Source organism: Heliconius melpomene, chromosome 15 (assembly GCF_056956725.1).
Source record: "Heliconius melpomene rosina isolate 202511_hmr_F chromosome 15, ASM5695672v1, whole genome shotgun sequence".
In the NCBI taxonomy this organism is placed as follows: domain Eukaryota; kingdom Metazoa; phylum Arthropoda; class Insecta; order Lepidoptera; family Nymphalidae; genus Heliconius; species Heliconius melpomene.
The window spans coordinates 9468894-9490949 of record NC_140403.1 but is presented as its reverse complement, the minus strand read 5'-3'; positions in this window follow the sequence as shown (position 1 = coordinate 9490949).

Here is a 22056-nt window from a genome sequence, read left to right as displayed (position 1 = left end):
TGAAATAATTATTACTTATTTTTTTATATCACTTATTCGGGCTGCCTCGAATAGTTAGATAAATACGTGAAATTAAAAAAAAATCTTTTTATTCGTATGATTTGAATTACTAAGCAGTTAATTTAACTTCCCGCCGATAGCAAAGTAGGCAGAGGAGACCTTGGAAATCAGTTTAAGACTTATTCTCCATTCCTAATAAGACATTTCCTTTCCCCACTTTCCGTCGATCTTGCATGTTGAGGGTCCGAACTCAACGCCGCGATTTTCTTCGTTACCAGAGAACCTCGAACCCACCACCCGTCGCGCTTACAGTTTCACGCTTGTGCTCCTGCGCCACGCCTGGCCTCAAATTAAAATCTTGTTAGTCTTCTCTAATCTTGAATTATGGTAACACTACAAGCAAAAGTTCTATGTATTACTTGCTGTATCGCGATATGAATCCAGGACCTCCCTTCAGTAATTGCCCCCCTCTAATATCATTTGCATGGATTCAATTACGACACGATTGAATATCAGCGATTTTAGGAAGAAGTCTCCTTAAAAAGACATTCTCGGAACATACAAAAGGAATAATTAAGTTTCGTATTAAGAATATATTTATGAGTTTCTTTGACGCCGATATATTTATTTAGATTAATTCATATATTCAAAATTTTATTGGAGAGGTGATGAAATTATATTGGCCCTGTCGTCGCGTGATTCACTTTGCAGGCATTGTTGATTTTATTCGGTTTCACGCTTTATCCTGCTTATAGCGGGATAGGAAGAGTGAAGTCTAGTGCTATATTTTTAGTTTTACATTTTTTGTTCTCCTGTTAGATTGCTATTGGGATTATTTGTGTTTGCAGTTATGCTTTAGCAAGAAATGTTTTTAGAATGGTTAATATATATACGGATTGATAAATAATACTATAGGATAGATAACGAATCTTTTAATTGCCTTTTAAAGTTAGGCTTTTGAAGCCTATATATAGAAAATGCTTATTATTAAAAAAATATAGTTTTTGATAATAAGCATGCGTTGGTTTGAAATTGTAACACGTAATGCCTTCAGAGTTCTACGGAAATTGGGAACGGAGTGTCTCAACACTAGGTTCCCTCTCGTGAAGCTAAAAAATATAATTTCCTTAACTTTTCTACTATCTTTAATACTTACATTGTTAGAATGCCGATAGCGCTACGACAGCTAAAATAGACCAGCTGTAAGCTCGCGACGTACCAGCAACTAAAAGGTAAACCAATTAGCACTTTTTAAAAATTCAACACGCTCCAAGCAACGAGGCTCTTTTAAAAATGAACGAAGAAGCTATGCAGGAATTTAGATGCGTTATGTATTTATTATTTTTTTGATAGGTAGGTACTTAGTATTTTTTTTTTTACAATACGTATAAAAATTGATCGTAGTGGGATTAGAACCCAGGTTTTTTTAAGACTGTTTAAGCATTTTGGCCACTAAGCCAAGTGTTCCAGAAAGAGCCTAGAAACTTAGTGTTTGGACACTCTATTCCGAATAAGACATTTCCGTTCCCACTTTCCGCTGAATCCTAGAGTTTATCTATATATATAAAAGGACTTGTCCTCACTGACTGAGGTAAGACGCGCGCACAGCCGTAACCGCTGTGCGTAAAAACGTGAAATTTGAACAGATGTTTACTTTTGTAATCTGGACATCCACTAAGAAGGGATTTTGAAAACTTTTAACCTTAAAGGGGTAAGATAGGGGTTGAAAGTTTGTATGGAAAAAAATTTAAATCGTCACCGATTTTTATAAAATTTGAAATTTATATTTTTAAAAGTATTTAATTGAACACGTGTTTCATGGTTTTCTAGAATTCTCCCCCTAATAGTGCAAATAAGGGGTTGAAAGTTTGTATGGAAAATCTTTAAAACGCCACGTATTATTATAAAGTTTTAAATTTAAACTCTTAAAAATATTTAATTGAACATGTGTTTCATGGTTTTCTAGAATTCACCCCTTAAGGGTGCAAATAAGGGATTGAAAGTTTGTATGGAAAAATCTTTAAATCGCCACCGATTTTTATAAAATTTGAAATTTAGACTCTTAAAAATATTTCATTGAACACATGTTTCGTGGTTTTTTAGAATTTATCCCTAAATACGTAAGCGAAGCTGCGCGCGTCCGCTAGTTTAAATATAAACGTTCTTTCGTTTTCCTGCTCTGGTAAATTTAAAATTTAACGCTTAGCTTCACCGCTCAAACACTGGTAGAAAGTAGAGAAAGGAGTATGTAAACACTACGTTATCTCTACCTACCCCACTAACAGAGTACCACAAAAAAAGCCTTAAAATGCCTTGTCCAATTATTTTGCAACCTCGTAACATTTTAAAAACGCGATCATCTTGTTCCAGTATGCGGCGGCACGGCATCTTCTTGTAACACTCAATAGCAGGTATCGATTATACACTAGCGGCTAATTGGAAGAATTCCAATAAACTATATTTAGTAGCCTTTTTCTATACTTTTTTTGGTTCACACTGTATCCTGCATATAGCAGGGCAGGCAGAGGAAACCTGGGAACCTAGAGTTATATAAAGATTTTTCTTATTTAGAGATAGTCCATATTCAGTATTATTATTAAGATAGCTTGATGAATTAAAAGGTAGGCAGAGGGAAACCTAGTGTTAATACGTTCCGTTCCGAATAAGGCACTTTCGTTCCCCACTTACCAGTAACGCGAACTGAACCACCAGAGTGAGGATAAATAAAAATAAATATTTCATTTCCTCGAGAGGCAAACGAACCCATAACCTATCGCGTGTACTATTACCCCTGCGCCAGGACTGGTATCACTAGTTTTATATTAAACTAATAGAAAAAAAAGTAGATAACTAGTAGATTACCTAACAGTTACCTTGAATAGACTAAACAATATCTAGACTGTAATATCTGATCTTACACTGTAATAGCGATATTGCGCTCGGAAGGTACCTCATTAACTTCGTTTCCGCGTTATTGGAGATTTCACACGTGGGCGCATATCACTAGTAATAGCACCCCACCTTGTTTGAGTTACATCAACTGTGATACGTAACTATGGCTATCGTTGTTTTAATTATGATAATGTTATTACGAAGCTTAGGCTATTGTGACTGTAAATATGACGGTTGTGAGTTTGAATCCCAATTGGGGTGGTGATTAGCTTTAGTGTATCCTCGGGGAACTGAAAATTTATTGTTAGGATACTTCGTTCCCATTAAGACAATGGTTATCTCTGTGGATTTGGGCACCTAGTGTTAGGATATAATCGTTTTATAAGGACACTTCCGTTCCCCACTTTCCGAACAATTCTAGAGGCTTTGCGTGTTGAGTGGCGTAACACAACGTCGCGATTTGCTCGCTACCAGAATGAGAATTAAAATATTAAATATTTTATTTACTCGACTGAGAATTAAACTCACAGACTTAGCTTACAGTCGCACGTTAGCGCCACTGTGCTGTCACTGACATCTTGCTTGTAGTCCTAAATTCGAATTTATATGATATATATCATATAAATTTTAATTAAAGATATATCCTTCTATTTTTTAACATTATAGAATATCCATCTGATATCTGATAATATATTTTACAGAGCAGCGGTTTGAAAAGTTTTTTTATTACGAAAGTTGGGGATATATAAGAGGCCTCGTTTGAATTTAATGAACAGAAAATGTGGAAGTGTGATAATATAATGAATATTATTTGTTTTTTTATTATATATTTTACCATATATAACGACAAAAATATTTTATTATATGGAGTCAGTTTAGCTAACCGAAACCTCAATGACAAGTACTAGAGAATGAAGAAGTACGTGCTAAAATTGTTTGGACACATTGAGAGAATGAGTGACGAAAGAATAGTAAAATGGTTTTATAAAGACCTTAAAGGACTTTTCAGGTCACAGTATCGGTTATACTGAAGGAAGGTCGCGTAAGGAGTATGAGGTGATCCGGGGGGCATATATACAGGATTACTTGTTCTCCGGAGGTCCTCATGCTGTTGGCGAGGCCTCATAATAGTGGGCGAGGCAAATAAGGTATAAAATGACCGAACTGCTTGACTCAGGATATTAAGGCCAGCTTTGACCATAAAATATTTTAAATTTCCTGGCTCTGGCAGCGGGCCATATCGCGCCGTTGAGTTCCACCAGTCAATATGCAATGCCTCAAGAATGTAGCGGAAAGTGGAAAACGAGAGTGTCTTAATGGGAATGGAGAACCAAACATTAGGCTACCAGGCTCTCTGCTCATCCCGCGTGTGTGGGATTCAGCGTGAAGCTGAAAAAAAAACATATGTATAATATATTGTTTTGTAAAAATACAGCCTAGAGAAAGGTAAAATGCAATTTTACAGAATTTTCTCATCTCTTGTTGTTTTTCAGTTCCAGAGTAATGCCCGTCTCATGTACTCGTCCTTACAAGCTTTTAGAAATGTAAGATATATACAGTATTATGAGAGCCATTGTTTTCAAATGTAAAATAAATGTAACTGTGAATAAATTTCCAACAATTTTCGAGATCTCCTTGTCTTGGAAATTCAAAAAAGTTTAAGTTACAAGTAGCTCGTTAGATGCATTATGTCTTTGAATATTATAAACGTTGAATGTGGAAAGTCGTGGACCAATGGCGTATAGTATGCTATCTAATAGGTGTGGGTTCGACACCCGTCAAGGGGATATTGATAGTTAAAATATTGTTATTTCTCCACATTGGTTTTAAAAAATGTAATGCTTTTACAGGATGCTTTAAAGGGTGGAAAATAGTAAGTAATATTTAAATTTTTTAATCCTAAATCGTTTCAGTAGTGTATAAATTCATAAGACCATCGTAGCCAAGCGTGTGACAGTAAACGACAATTTCCACAATTTTTTTCACGAATTTTAAAACGAATAAAATTTATTCAGAAAGTAGTGAAGCGAGTGTCTCAACACTAGGTTCTCTCTACATCTGTTGAATCTGCTCAAATCTGAACACAGCGTGAAGCTTAAAAAAAACTTTTTCAATTAAAGTTAACTTAAAAAAAAATTAAAACCCAATGAAACGTAAAATTACGCATCCAAACTTATCGAGTAGAACAAGCATTGATTCAAAAGAAATGATTGATTGAATCATGATTTATTGGGGCGATATATTTATCAGTCTTTTTAGGATTTAGGATGCCATAAATCAACGTGTCTTTGTGAATCTAATGGTGCGTTAAAATGGCTGGCCGTCCACCGGAACTGTGGAGCTACTCACTTAAATACATGTATCTACACATGCTATTACATTGTTATAGGAGAAAAGAAATTGTTGTTTTCGTTTTCAGGATAGTCTGTGCCCCAATTTTCTAGACATTATGGATTGAATGGTGGAACTTCTCCACGTCGGGCCCAATTTTCAAGACAGTGTTGAGTAGTTGAGTAGGTGTTGAGTAATGGAATTCAACACAGCGCTGTCTTTCGTTAGAACTAGGAAATGAAAGTAACTCGACAGGTGAAAATGGAACCAAAAACGGCAATTTTTTCCTCCCTCTAGTAACAAACCACCAAACACGCACTGTCACGAAAATTGAGCGGAATATGGGAAAAGGAGGAGGACACTGGGTTCCCTTTGCCTACCCTGCTGTGTTAGGAATATACTTAACAGATATTTAAAAATAATGCTTAAACGTATAAGTGGAAAGCTAGCATTATGTTGATAAAAATATTGAATTAGGTTGTGGCTTTCATGCCAATATTTTTACGCTGTGTTTAACATCGAAACGTTTAAATTAACTCAGTTCTTATAAAATATTGTTACTTCACCCCGTCGTATGTCTCATACGTCTCTAAGGAAAATATAAAAATGATGTCTGACTGTTAGTCCGATAGTTATGAGTTCGATACCCATTGTGTGAGTTGGTGGGTGAGTTTAATATTCTCTAGGAGGTGTCGGGAATGATTTACATTACTCTCTCAGATAAAATAAAAGGATAAAAGGCAGTGTTGAGTTTTACCACCTAACACGCAGTGTTTCGTATTAGAAAACGAGATACAGAGTGTTAACGTTAATCTGAGATTAATAAAAAAATTATGTTGTCTTTAACGCAAGGTTTATATCCCACTTGGGTAAATATCTATTTTCACAAGAGAATACTACTTCCCAGTCTAATTTGCCTAAGCAATGGCCCTCAGTTTACCATGACTTAAGTTTCATCTTCAACTTTCGCGTTTTTGCCTCAACACCACAAGGAAAAAATGAAGATATGATATATTTCATTGCCTCGAGTAGGAATCAAACCGACAACACACGATTGGGCCACTGCATCATGACTAGCCTCTTACAAGATTGCATACTACATATAAAATCAAACCCCACATCGTCAAAAAAAAAGAACAATTTGTACTAGCAGTAGTATTAACAACAATTCTATAGTAGTTTTATATTAAATTCAAAATACATTTTCGGGTTTCTATGAAATTTATATAAAGTAGCGTCACCCCTATAAGAGTACATCTCCAACCCTTTAAATGGAGTAAAAATGGCAGCAAGGTGTCATTTTGTTGTGATTTTCATATTTTATTATACATTTGGGGGAGTGTCAACGTATTTTACGGTTAAAGTAGATTTTGCATCATAGAAGCTAAATAAATAGATATAACAAGTCAGGGGTAATATTTTGCGTGACGTATTTTGATGTGATAGCGTGACGGAGCTTATCACGTTCCCGCTACGTCATTTCTTATAACTAAGAGAATGATGAAATGTACTTTCTTTTAGGATTTTCAGGGAAGTTATTGTGTGGTTATTTATTTATATTGTTTATTTTGGGGTGTTTTTTTATAGAATAATATAATTTTATTTAGTGTTATGTCAATGTATATTAGTAGAATGAAATGAGCGGCGTTGAGTTTCGCCACGTATCATGCAATGTCTCGAAGTTTGGACAGAAACTGGGGACTGGGGACTGTCTTAAGTGAAGTGACGCTATTTTTTTGTTTCTTTTTTAATATGTTAATATATAATTGATATTATATTATTGTTTTTACATAAAATCTGTTAAAAAAAAACAATTTGCACATTAAATGCTATAGATTAGCAAATTTGTAAACTTAAGTATAATTTACTTAGTAAACTATATTTTTAGTAAAACATAAAAAAAATAACAAACAAAAAAAAACAAAAACGAAAGCCAGTCAAGAATATTCGTATACAAACAGAATATTCGCTTCGCTAATTATTTATTTGATCAGTTATAGTAAATTACTTCGGATGAGGAGGATATTTTTTGTGGCACGTACCCACCCTTAGATTTATGTGCGAAGTTCATTCGTTTCTAACTTTTGTTTCGTATTTGGACTCATAAATATGCGTTGTTATTTTACTATAGATATGTATATATTATTATTTACTTTTAAATTAAGCTGCTCTTAGCTTTTTTTTATCATGTGTGAAAATGCGGGAGTGGATATTTAAAGAGCCCTTTCAAACAAAGGATAAATTAATAAAAATATATTGAAAATATTTTCTTATATTTTTTATTTATCACGTGTCATTTAAAACATATAAAAACTTGAACGTACCGGGAGTCGAACCGGCATCTCTAAACTCGCGTCGCGTTCATATTTTTAAATACGTTTTGTTTTTTTTAAACAAAGAATTTATTTCAAGATATATTTTTAAAAAATCTTTATTTTATCTCATATCACCGAGAACGGTATTCAATATTAAATTAATAAATATACAGCTATTAATATTTTCCAAATATATACCACAAAGAACTTATTAAAGCGAATTTATTCGAAAACCACGCGAAGGCTTATTACAAATTCCTTTGGAAATTACTTTGTTCTTCCAATTTATATGTGACGTTACATTTTATATTGTAAAACTTCTCATTCTGTTATATGTAGATTGTATAGTGATATAGCTGCTTGTATTTTTTTTTTCTATTAATAAATTCTTTAACCAGTACTAAAAAGGTTACATTGACTGATTTAAATAATTACCCCGAGCGGTAACGGAACCCACAATCGTCATGTGTATGCGCACAATTGCCCCACGAGTCTTATTTAAAATAAATTCTTTTATAGTTTATAAACTTTATAATGCAATTTACATATAATTTATCTAACAATTTTGTTCAATTATTTAAATTCTGTATAGTAAATAATTCTCTTATACTATTAAAGCTTGTTCGAGCTTCATACATTATAGACTCATTTAGTGACAGCCATTTCACATTAAAACGACATTGATATATTATGTTACAGTTGTTTAGGAAGTTCAACTTAATTAAATGATCGTTGCCGAGACCAGTGGCATAGTGTGTGACTATGAACACAACGGTTATGGGTTCGATTCCCGCTCGGGGGAATGGATTATAATCATTTTCACACAAAGATGCACGATACGTGGGGGACGGAGTTTTTAGGTTAAGGTTTCCTAGTGCAACTCTGCTCCACCCGAAATTAAGCGTAAAGCTAGGTACAATTTAAATATGAAAAACTTTAAATACAAGCCGTAAAAATTCGGTGTAATAGATTGCGGCCATTTTGGTAATAATTACATTTAAATTACAAAACAAAACGTTGTTTTCTACCAATCAACACGTAATATCTCGAAAAAAAAAATGGACAGAAGGTGGAGAAAAAAGAAACCACTACCATTTGGGTCAAATAGAATAAAAAAATATCTGCGACATTCATATTTTTAACGTACTGGATTCGAAAAGTAACAGTCGTAAGTTCAATAAAACGACGTCTTCAATATTTCCTTTCAGTTAAAACACATTTGAGCCGATAAATCCATATTTATAGAATGATCTCATATTCAGAACTACAAAGCTTCTGATACTAGATTATTGTCGCCAAAGTGGTATAACTAATGTTCTAAAAAATACCAGTCAATTGCAATTTTTTTGCTCAGACTTTAAGAAGTAAAAAGATAAATTTTGAGGAACCTTCTCTTTAGAGCTCGCTATACGTTTCTACTTACAAGCTAAATTTCAACTTTGTGAGTCCAGTAATTCTGTCCGTGTGTTGTACATCAGTCACTCAATGAAGGAAGAGTTTTATTTTAGGAGTTTATACATATATTCTATATTATGTTTCAAAAAACTATTGGAAATCGCCGAAAAAAATTTTGTTCTGATAAAACTAATTTCATAATGTAATTATTTTTGGGCGAACAGCTATAACGAAGTATGACATTTACTTTGAAAGGTCTTGGTTTTATATTTTTCCATATATTGGGCTATGTCACTTTGCCTGGCTGCTGTTATTGAATATTTATAAAGGCTACTAGCAAATAGTCTTGTATTCTCGTACGAACAAGGGGTATCTATGAAACAGTGACGGTCTGTGACAGCTTATTCTGACAGAACTACGCTGTGGCATATCTGTCTTGTAATAACTTGTATTTCTATTTAAGTACTCCCTTTATAAGGGTTATAATTATAAATATTTATTACTATAATAAGGAAACAATAAAAATTATATAATGACAATTGGTATAGAAACAAAATGACCTTTTTTTTGCAACACGCCCCATCCCGCATACAGGATAGACATAGATATTAGATAAGCGATTGTTAAAACAAATCTTTTTCCATTTTCCGCTCAATTTTTAAGACATTGAGTGTTGAGTCAACGCCGCGCTTAGTTTTTATTTAGGTATAATCATTCCTTTAAAAGGATTTTGAAATTTACTGTTCCCAAAATCGGTTACAATCGGACGCTGTGCCGCAGGGCCAAAATGGCTTCATTCAAATAAAAAATATCCAACGCATATATAAATTAAACAATAGGTACTTTTATTTAACTTAAAGCATAAAAAAATCCAAAAATATATTTATTTTAAATAAATAGTGATGTTATAAAGTTACAGTATCTGCTAGTGACGTCCCTCGTCCGTAAACACCGGCAATCGGCAGTTATTGACAGCACTACAAAAATATTATTCGTTATTCCATGCGGATACTCGCGTTGTAAACGGCAGATCTGACAGCGTTTAAAAAAAATGTTATTACTAGATATAAAAAATATATATATTATTTAACATGAATATTTTGGACTTATCGGGCTTTTCTAACTCAGATAAATATAGCTTACTTGTTTTTTCAACTCACAATTTTTCCATATGGCGGAGTAAACAGAGGGAATCTTCTGATAAAACACTCCGTCCTGCACTTGTAGATGGGACGCGGGGCTTGGCTACAGAGGGTACAGGATAGTAATGCAACGGGAAGTGTAAAATTTGATAGACATAATTTTGTGGGTTTTGATGAAAAGGACAATCATAGGAACATAAGCTATCTTTTTTCTTTTCGGATTTTTTCCTTTATTTGTACTGTATGTTCTCACCAAATTTTATATTACCTCCAGAGGGTGCCCAGACTAATATCTGTCCGATATTGGTTTGTGGGCATACGGGTACGCGACCCCGGATCCTCGAGCCGCCACTCTTATATCCTCATCCAGTCCGTAAGAATGGTGTCCCCCCCCTCTCCTCCTTCCTTAGCTCCCTCCTTCCTTTTCCTATCCTACCCTTCTATTTTCCTCTCCCTTCGGTTTTCCCCACAAAGGGGTTTGGAGGTCAGACGGCAGTCGCTCCACGAAAACCGCAAACCGCCAGTACATGAAACGGAATAAGAAAAGACTGGGTACGGCTAGGGCGTCGCCGCAAAACGACGCGCAGGCACATCGCCCTACACCTGCGACAAGTGGGCAAGGGCTACCGTGTCAAGTACGGGCACGGTTAAAGACGCAAGTACCCAGACGAAAACTCCGCTTTGCAACGTGGAATATTGGCTCTCTAACCGGACGATGCAGGGAACTCGCAGATGTACTCATGAGACGTCGGGTCCAGTGTGCTTTCCTCCAGGAAACTCGCTGGAAGGGCAATAAGTCCCGTAACATCGGACAGGGTTACCGGCTTATATACACTGGGTCACCTTCGGGTAGAAACGGTGTAGCGGTAGTGCTTTCTGAAGAGCTTCAGAATGGGCTCCTTGAAGTTGACCGTCGCTCCGACCGCTTGATGCGAGTGAGGGTACTGATTGAGGGCGTTATCACAAACTTAATCAGTGCCTATGCTCCCCAGGCGGGATGTAGCGCGGCCGAAAAGGAGACATTCTGGGAGCAGTATGAAGGGGTGCTACTTGCTGTGCCGTCTACCGAAGTGGTCTTAGTTGGGGGGGACTTGAACGGGCACGTCGGTAAGGCTGCTGAGCCGTATGAACGTGTTCACGGGGGTTTTGGGCACGGTCTTCGCAATGCAGAGGGAGAAAACATTCTGAGAACCTGTATTGCGTCTGATCTGGCCGTCGTGAATACGTTCTTCCAAAAGAATTCTCAGCACCTTATCACGTATAAGAGCGGGTCCCACTCAACTCAAATAGACTACTTATTGACCAGACGGTGTCATATGGGCAGGGTAACTAACTGTAAGGTCATTCCAGGCGAAAGCCTAACGGCCCAACATCGTCTTCTTGTCATGGACTTTAACGTCACTCCGAAGAAGAAAGTAGCCGAGAAACGTAGGCCTCGGATCAAGTGGTGGTTGCTGAATGGACCGATGCAGACCGACTTCCTGGCAGAGGTGAAAAGTCACGATATTTCGACGAACACCGAGACTGCTCAGGATGCTTGGGATCGGGCGCAGTCGGCAATCATTGCGGCGGGCAGGCGAGTTCTTGGCCTTTCTAGGGGAGGACGTGTCATCGACAAGGAGACATGGTGGTGGAATGACGAGGTGCAGGAGGTGACTCGTGAAAAGAAGGCTGCCTTTAAGAAGTGGCAGGAATCCAACTCTCCTGAAGACAGACTGGAGTACACAGTAGCTAAACGTGCCAGTAAAAGAGCTGTAACCAGAGCCCGCAGTGAAAGTTTGTCACCATTGTATGATAAACTTGAAACTGTGGAGGGGCAGAAGCTCATTTACAAACTGGCACGTTCCCGGGATAAAGTGACGCAAGATATCGCAAAATGTCTTTGCGTCAAAGATTCCCAGGGCACGCTGCTCTGTAGTCATGCCTCTGTGAAGGAGAGGTGGAGAAGCTACTTCAAGGAGTTGCTGAATACTCAGCACCCATGCAGTCTTCATCACGACCCACCGCCTAACCTCGGACTTATTGCCCCAATAACCCTTGACGAAACACGTAATTGCCTTCGACGCATGAAGAACGGAAAAGCGGTGGGACCTGACGACATTCCGATCGAAGCGTGGAAATCGTTGGGCTCTCTTGGTGTGCTCATGCTTACTGACCTTTTTAACCATATCTTGAACACTGCTAAGATGCCGCATCAGTGGCGGCTTAGCTTCATTACCCCTATTTACAAAGGAAGGGGCAGTGTTCAAGATTGTGGTAGTTATAGGGGCATTAAGCTTATGAGTCATACCATGAAGCTCTTCGAGCGCATGATCGACCTCAGGCTCCGCCGAGAGTGTACTGTCTCTGAGTCTCAATATGGATTTCAGCCAGGATCGGGCACCATGGACGCCATTTTCGCCCTCAGAACTTTGATGGAGGCATACAGGGAAAAAAGGAGAGCTCTGCATGTGGCCTTTTTAGATCTGCAGAAGGCCTTTGACTGTGTGCCTCGTCAGTGTATCTGGTGGGCATTGCGATCCAAAGGGATCCCTGAGGCCTATATTGAGATTATCAGAGACATGTACCACAATTCCGCTTCTATGGTTAGGACTGCTGTTGGCGACACTAGACCCTTCCCGATTACGGTGGGGGTTCACCAGGGCTCGGCTCTTAGTCCGTTCTTATTCAATGTAGTGCTCGATACTGTCTCGGCTCACATCCAGGACCAGCCTCCATGGCTGATGATGTATGCCGACGACATAGCACTCATTGCCGAGAACCGACTGACGCTGGAGCGTAAAGTGAACCTCTGGAAGGGTACGCTTGAGAACGGCGGTCTTAAACTAAATGTGTCGAAGACAGAGTACATGGCCTGCGGGAGCCGGGACTCGAGCACCATCCTTATAGGTCCTGAGCCAGCCGTTAAGTCGGAGAAGTTCAGGTACCTTGGATCCGTTATGCACGAGTCTGGAGGCATCGATCACGATGTCCATGGCCGGATAAGCGCTGCCTGGGCCAAATGGCGGGAGGTCACTGGTGTGGTCTGCGACCGCAGAATACCGCCCAAGCTCAAGGGGCTGATATACAAGAGCATCGTCCGACCGGTTCTTTTATACGGCAGCGAATGTTGGCCAGCACTATCTCGGCACACTCAGGAGCTTCACGTCACGGAAATGAAGATGCTGAGGTGGATGTGCGGCGTAACGCGGTCTGACCGCATACGCAACACATTCATTCGAGGTAGTCTTGGGGTCCGTGACGTAGCGGATAAGCTCCAAGAGAGTCGCTTGAGATGGTTTGGCCACGTTACGCGCCGGCCTAAGAACTATGTCGGACGCAAGTGCCTTGCTATACCAGTCCCTGGGGTGCGACCTCCCGGACGCCCAAGGAAGCGCTGGTTGGATGTCGTGACGCAGGACATGAGAGCCAATAGTCTAACCACCGAGGATGCAAAAGATCGTGCAAAGTGGAGTAGGTTGTGTAGGAAGGCAGACCCTGGCAATAGCCGGGATTAATGCCAGGATGAAGAAGAAGAAGTTCTCACCAAATTTTATAACTGTAGGTCCACGGACATCTTTCCTTTTGAGGTACAGAACCTTAAGGAGTAGTTAAATTAAATTTTTCACATTTTAATATTCTATTCCATTTAAAGGAAAGAATAATAAAGAATTAAATGAAGCAGAGCTCGAACCCGCGCCTCTCGGTAACCGTTTCGAGACATTATATATTTAGGCGTCGGAACTCAGCGTAACGATTTATCTTGTTACCAGGGCGAGGAAATAATTTATTCCCCCGCGTGAGCGTCGAACCCACAACCACCGTGTTCACAACAGACGCTGTACCACCACGATGGCCCCATGATATAAAAAAATAAGAACGCTAGTAACAAAGCACTATCAATATATTAGCATATAATAAAATTTTAATAACCAAATCCTATTCCTCTCCCCAGACAAAAGCGAAGCTCTAAAAGAATTAAGGCAAAAAACCCTAAAGTTCCCAAAGCTTCCCTTTCATAATACAAAACCAATATCCCAAAGAGAATAACTCATTCGCGGCCAAAGACAAAGGGTGAAAAGATAAGTTTAATAAAGTTGTAGTTACCTAGTAAACTAAGATTCTCGAGTCGCGCCAAGTTTCGACTGTCTGTCTAAAATTACACCCATTTATAGTCAACGCCGTGTGAAATTGGATTGCCGCACTTAAATTGAAATTTCGAACTCAGATAATATTCATTTTAATCTATCGTTTATGTTGTTTTGGAAGTTTTGTCAGTGATGCCGCACCACAACGTTAAGTTCAAAGGTAGATTCTGATCTGCATATATTTGCATATTATATTTACTGTAGAATCCATTGGGGCGCAGTGGAACAATGTGTGCTTGTAATTGCAATGGTAACGGGTCCGAATCCCACTTGGGGAAGTTAATAATTGTCATTTTCCCATTATGGCTAAACAGGGTGGGTTTTTGACTACCACCATGCCACACGCAACGACTCGAATTTAAGCAGAAAGTAAAAAACAGAAATTTCGTGATTTTTTTTATTTTATCTTAAGACAGTTTTAAGACCAAGGCAGTAAACCGAACGAATTGCTCTCCTCTGCAGGACAAATCATTTATTCATTGAATATTATCACTAGTGATAAAAAGAAATAGGTTTCTGGAGATGTGTAATTTTATAGCTATGCACCTGCAGAAACCATTCTGTAAAATCTATTTCCTTTTTTTATTTCGTCATTAAGTTATCTCCTTTTTAGGGTACCTACCGTACCTCAATCAGGCTAAAATTAATATGAAATATAATAAATAATAAACGTCCATAATCCATTAAACACAGAAAAAATAGGGTTCTAACTCAACGCTATCAAAAAATACGAGCATTTACGAATCATTGTTGCGGCATTTTGTATGAAAATTGCCTCTCCTCAATTAAAATCTGGAAACTTCCCGTGGACCTACAATTAAAAAAGTAAGAAGTGAAAACTACAAGTAAAGGAAAATTCTGAAAAAGCTAGAAAAAAGTAAACAATTATTATAATAACCATAAAATTTTTAAAAATATTCATAAACTTTTCACAGCTTTGCAGGAATATATGAAGCGTATATCGGATATTGGGCAGCGATCTACGTGCCGTTTGGACGCAACGTGTCTAGTATATTTAAATTTTATCATAGAAATTTATATCGACCGTGTGTTGCAGGCACCGTAGCAATATATTTGAATATAGTGCAATATATCAAAATATTTATGAGCTCTCGTTCCAGTCAAATGAGCCGCGGCGTTAAATTCCGCTACTAAAACTCCGTTTTTCCATTTTCCATTAAAATTCGACATATTGCACTTTGAGACGGTAGTCAACGCCGCTCATTGTCTTCCCAAAGCGGAAAAATAATAGCTAATTGATAATCGCGATTCAGGATTCGACGTATGAGCCACGATAAACGATAATCGATTTAAACGTTATTTTCTCTTAAAGAAACTTACGTTATTTTCTCTTAACTAAATTTTCTTGAAACACTCAAACCAGTCGATGTGCAGGAGCACAATCGTGTGACTGTAAAAGCTACAGGCCTGAGTTCTATTCCAAGTTGACGAAATGAAATATTTAATATTTACATTACTTTGTTCTGGTGTCGAGGTAAAGCGTGGCTCTGCCACTTATCACGCAATGCCCTGGTGTCTGCTTGTGGCCCTGCATCACGACGGCGTCAAAAAAAAATTATATTTTTAATTTGAAGCAGTAGTTCTTGAGATGATCGCGTTCAACCAAACAAACTCTTCAGTTCAACAAAATTAATATACACCCCACAGTCCATTCCTACGTGAACCATACAAAAACCACAGTGTCGCGTAAAACCGTAGCAGAATATTCAATTAAAGCCGTCCATTTCATCGTTCACAATATTTTTAACAAACTGTACTACATTTCAGCGGGTGTTTCGTTTAGAGTGAACAAAAACGTCGGTCGGCGCTTTCAAAATATGTGGTATGGGCGAATAGAATAGCTTGAAATTGGAATAAAAGCGTTATTATTTATTTATCTATATATAATACTAGCCGGCCTGGGAGGCTTCGTCCTCTAAAACTATACGAATATTTATTAAATATGTTTATTAAATTATTTTCAGTTTAGTTCAATGAAATATTTTTAAGACTCTAAATTTCAAATTTTAAGAAAATCGGTGCAGATTTTTAAAAAAATCCATACAAACTTTCAACCCCTATTTCATGCCTTTAAGGTTAAAATTTTTCAAAATCCCTTCTTAGTGGGTTACATTGTAATAATAAACATCTGTCCAAATTTCACGTTTCTACGCACAGCGGTTACGGCTGTGCGTGCATCTTACCTTATTCACTGGGAACATTTCCTTTTATATACAGGAGAATCGAATCCACAACCAAAACCACTCCAAAAACTTGTCATATATTACAAATATGTATATCTGAATCCGTTTACACATACATATCAACTGATCTCATCTTAGAAAACTTTCATTCCCCCAATAAAACCACAACGTCGTACTCTATACGATGTGGACGGACGATATGTCTTTTATTACAAGATTGCAACTCACTTTTATATATTTCCACTGTTGAGATGACTCTGAGATGGTTATAGGGATGCTGGGATGGGCTTTATGGCTGTGTGATCTTTTCGTGCTTTTAGAATTCTGTGTATATATAAATCTACGTATTAATATTATACGGTAATAAATGCCATATACATATAAGCCGTAGTGGCGCAATGGTGTTGTGTGTAGCCTTGAAAGCGATGGTTCTGTGTTCGATTCCTCTTCGGGGGAATTAATTATTTTGTTGTGAGAACATGTAAAAAATCATTCCTTCATCGAGGGGAATCGAGCTAACAATATTTTTTTACAGTTATGTGCTATGTTGGCCTTCTATTCTTCATTTAAGCTTCACGTTATATCTCACACATAGCAGGATTGACAAGGAACCTGGGAACACAGTGGTGAGGTAATCCGTTTTCGATAAAGATACTTCATTTACCACTTTCTGCTGAATTCTGGAACATTGTGTTGCGTGGCAGAACTCAACGCCGGGCTTTGTCTTGTTACCAGAGCAAGGAAGAGAAGTGTTTTATTAATAACTAGCGGACCCGGACGCGGCTACGCCTGCTTGAAATATAAGAATATAATTTCTATAGAAATATAATTTCAATCTAGATGAAATGCTAAAAGTGACTATTATATTTATTTTCATAAGGATGAATATCAAAATGACGCGTTAACGAACGCGGTCGCGCAGCGACGACGATTGTTATTAACATGGCAGAATAAATTGCATGTCAAATTAGAAAGTATTTTAATTTATTAGTATATATGTGTATTGTAATATTATATAGCCTATAGCACTTCTGAACAATGCAGCTTTCATACAAAACAAAAACAAAGTAAATCGATCCAGTAGATCCAGAGATCTTAGCGTTCAAACAAACAAACAAACAAACAAACAAACTCTTCCGCTTTATTATATTAGTATAGATAAATTCCCTATATCTACCCTAATCCCTATATGTGGAATACAGGGTAGTGTTGCCGATCGATAGTCGACTATCGATAGGCTATCGATATTCTATCGATAGTTGTATATAGGACTATCGATATTTTAATCGATAGTATCGAAACTATCGATAGTTCAAAAGAGTACAATACTATCGGAGAAATGCAATACTATCGATACTATCGTATCTCCCAGTCTATATCGATAGTTTCGATATCATCGATTGTCCTATCGATCGCATAGGCTTTTTTAGATTAAAACTATCGATTGTGCAACAATCGATAGTTCGGCAACGCTAATAGAGGTCGATGATTGTTTCTTATATAATATCTGTCACTGAACTTACCTTTCGGCAAATTAAGCGATTCAAAAATCTCTAATGAAAGTTTCATTAAAATCTTATGTCCAGTAAGAAATTAGCGCAAAATTCGAATTTTCATGGTTACTTATGCTTTCACGGACAACCAAACCATAGCGCGATGTAGACAACAGCTAACGCCATCTATGTTACCCCATAGAAGTTTGGAGTCCCATGCTTATTATCCTTTGATGAGACTACATACATTTTATTGTTATATTCTCACATTGTATTTTGTATGGACATTCTTATAAGAAACGATGAAAAAATATTTTCTAATAAGAATTTGGCAAAAATTATTAATTAAAAAGCGTGTGATCGCCATAGATTGTTGATTCGATTCTCATTCGAAGAAACTAAATATTTAATATTTTAATTTTGCTCGCTCGCCGTTGAATTCAGTGGAAAGGGAGGATACGAATTCAGTGTTTAAATGGGAAATTGGAACTGTGAACGTTCCCAGGTTCCCTCTGCTTACCCCGCCATGTGCAGGATACAGCGTGAAGTTAAAAAAAATAAGAATGTGAGACACTGAAGAAGCCTATTTAATGACGTTAACGTTTAGTCGATTGGAAAAAATACTACAAAGTAACAAAAAATAATAATAAAAAGTATAACCAAAATAAAATATCCTTATAAAAATTAGAAAAATGATTTTAATAGACGGCCAAGAACAATAAAGGAAAACGTTGAAATACCTAAGATGTAATTTCAAGACAAGAATTTGTTATTTTAAGTCAAATTATAAAAAGTACCCTACGGTTGAATATTATAATTAAGTCGTTGTGTTTTTGTTATTATATTAAAAACATTTTGTAATATGAACGTTGTCATAATAGTGCAGTCGACAAAAATTTGAGTGGAAGCGGCAGTTTCAAGTTTAAAATCCACTATTAGAAATATTTCGATTTTTTATTTATATAATTATATTAAAATCCGTTGTGGTGCAGTTGTACAGCATCTGACTCACGTGATGGTTGCAGTTTCCCATTCAGGGGGCAAAGTATAAAAAAAAAGTAACCATTTAGTTTACATTTTCTATTTCTATTTCGTTTTTACCCATCATAACATATAACATATTGTATTCATTTGATTAAACAAATGCAGTGTTAGAATATGCCTTATAATGGGGATGCCATTTAAATACTATAAAGTATAGAAACGGGAGATACCTTAAATTCAATATTTTCAAGGCAATGAGCGTTAAATATAATTATAATTAATAATTCCAAGCTATTTATGTTGCAAGGGCACAAACGTGCTTCTGTAAAGTGGGTTTAATTACCATTCGAGAAAATATTAATTTTTTTAATGTCCATGCTTTGATAACAAGGCAAAGCGCGGCGTTGAGTTTCGCTATCCAACACGTAATGTAATTCAAGAATTCGGCAGAAAATGGGGAACGAAAGTGTTTTGATAGGAACAGTATATCTTAATACTATGTTCCCAGGATCCCTCTGTCTACGCTTCTATGTGTTACAATATTAAAACGACAAGTATTATTTTACATATAAAAACAAAAAGTAATAAGAAATAAACATTACATTTTTCCAAGTAAACTTCATAAAAATAAGATTTCCGTACGTTTCCACGAAGCTCTGGAACAAGCAAGGATTATAAGAGGCAACAAAGCGGTGACAACGACAATTTATGGTCTGCGGTCGCCGTCGCCGGCACTGAATTAACATTAAAATAACTTACAAATTGCACACCGACCACTGTAGTAACTCCATTTTGTATTTTAATACACATTTTTTTTTAAATAATAAATAAATAACTTCACGCTTATGACGGACGTTCCCGCTGCTCGTGCCGCATATAGTGGGATAGGCAAAGGTGTTAAACACTCCGTTACTCGCGCACCACAAATTTTAGATGTGTGATGGTGTTGAGTGGAGGAACTCAACGTCGCGTTTTCTTTTCTTAGGAGAAAATGAAAATAATTCATTCTCCTGTATGGGAATCGAATCTATTTAGGGTATTATTTATTTTTATATCCGTGTTTTGGTAAGACAGAGAGCGGAAATGAGATAGCTGTAAATTTTCAGTTTTTTTTTTAAATTCTCACTTCGTAGTAAATTTCACAACTGTTGGTCCACGGAAAGTACTTAGGCAGACAAGACGATGTATACATGATTGCGTTGATTTAAGAAGTTTGATTCTCTTCTGTGCTGCAAGGTATCGTAGACCTGAATATTTCATATCAATTTCGAGACATTGCTTAGTGTGTGGTACAACTAAATGTTGCTCTTTGTTAATGTTCCAGAACAGTGAAATGAAAATAAATAATTATTACCTTGAGTGGGGATTGAACTCACAACCGTCGCGTTCACGCTAGACACTAATTATTTTTATTTTTTCATTAACATTTAAGAGTAAAGTGTTGTCACCCGACGCCATCCCGCGGCAAGTTAAAATGTGCTTGTTCTAAAAACACGGTGAAAGCCTGCCAAATGTACGCAATTTAAACAAAACAACATACGGGAGTAAATTATGGGCGTGGACGTTTCTATGTTATGCCGTTAAACGTAACATAATAGATTTTTTACCTACCTGCACAAGGCAATGTAGGCAGAAGGAACCTAGGGAACTTAGACTTGAGTCACTACGTTCCCCACTTTCGAGATATTGTTTTTTTTATTTAGTAGAATGGATAAATGAAAATAATTGAAATATAATAATTGCCACGAGTGGACATTGAACCCAAAGCCGTTCTATGACAGTCTAGTTTCTTTTTAAGGAAAAGGAAATTATTCTATTCTACCACGTATAGGATTTGTTATTTATTCGTCACATTATTTTCTTAGAGATTTTTTCTAATTACCCATTTTTTCTCAGAGATACACTTAATTGGAATATTACCACAATGTAAAAATATTTATAATGGACAATGCATGGAATGAATACATCTGAAATATAAAAATACATCTTAGTGAAATTAGAATACAAATCAAAAGAAATTATTTTTGTTTAGTAGTAAAACCTAATTGTAATGAATGAAAATCGAATCCACTAATATAAAATAACTTTTTCATAACAACGAAACCGTATCTATCGCCAGTTTCATTAAAAATAAAAAATTGCGTCTTCAATAGTATGAGCATCCGTATATTTCAGTAGAATACCGCGTCGGATCCTATGGGGCGTGGTGATTTACACATTGGAAGGTTCGATGTAAGATAATTCTCTCATTTGTCACATTCTACGTCCTGAATGGGTTAATTTGTATATACATTGGCATATTTAAACTATTTTATTGCATTGTTTATGGCGTTTAATAGAATGTTAGTAATTTTATGCCAAAAAAATATTATTATAATATTATATTCGTTTGCTTGAGCTCGGCGCAGCGGTACAAAGTCCGTAAATGCTACGGCTCTGGGTTCGAATATTTCCTCGCTTTGGTAAAAGTGGGGCGTTGAATTCCGACACTAAACTACTTTACTTTTAATACATACATTTTTTTTCTCCTGAGCTAAAAATTAATACTGTTAGGTATACACTCTACGCCGATACACGAGCCTACGTTCCTCCGTACCTTCGAACCTATTATTATTAGACTAGCGGACGCGCGCAGCTTCGCTTGCGTAATTAGGGGTGAATTCTAATAAACCACGAAACATGTGTTCAATGAAATATTTTTAAAAGTCTAAATTTCAAATTTTATAAAAAACGGTGGCGATTTAAAGATTTTTCCATACAAACTTTCAACCCCTTATTTGCACCCTTAGGGGGTGATTTCTAGAAAACCATGAAACACTTGTTCAATTAAATATTTTTAAGAGTCTAAATTAAAAATTTTATAATAATCGGTGGCGTTTTAAAGATTTTTCCTTACAAACTTTCAACCCCTTATTTGCACCCTTAGGGGAAGAATTCTAGAAAACCATGAAACATGTGCTCAATTAAATACTTTTAAGAGTCTGAATTTCAAATTTAATAAAAATTGGTGCCTATTTAAAAAAAAATCTATACAAACTTTCAACCCCTTATTTGCACCCTTAGGGGGAGAATTCTAGAAAACGATGAAACACGTATTCAATTAAATACTTTTAAAAATCAAAATTTCAAATATTATAAAAATCGGTGCCGATTTAATTTTTTTTCCATACAAA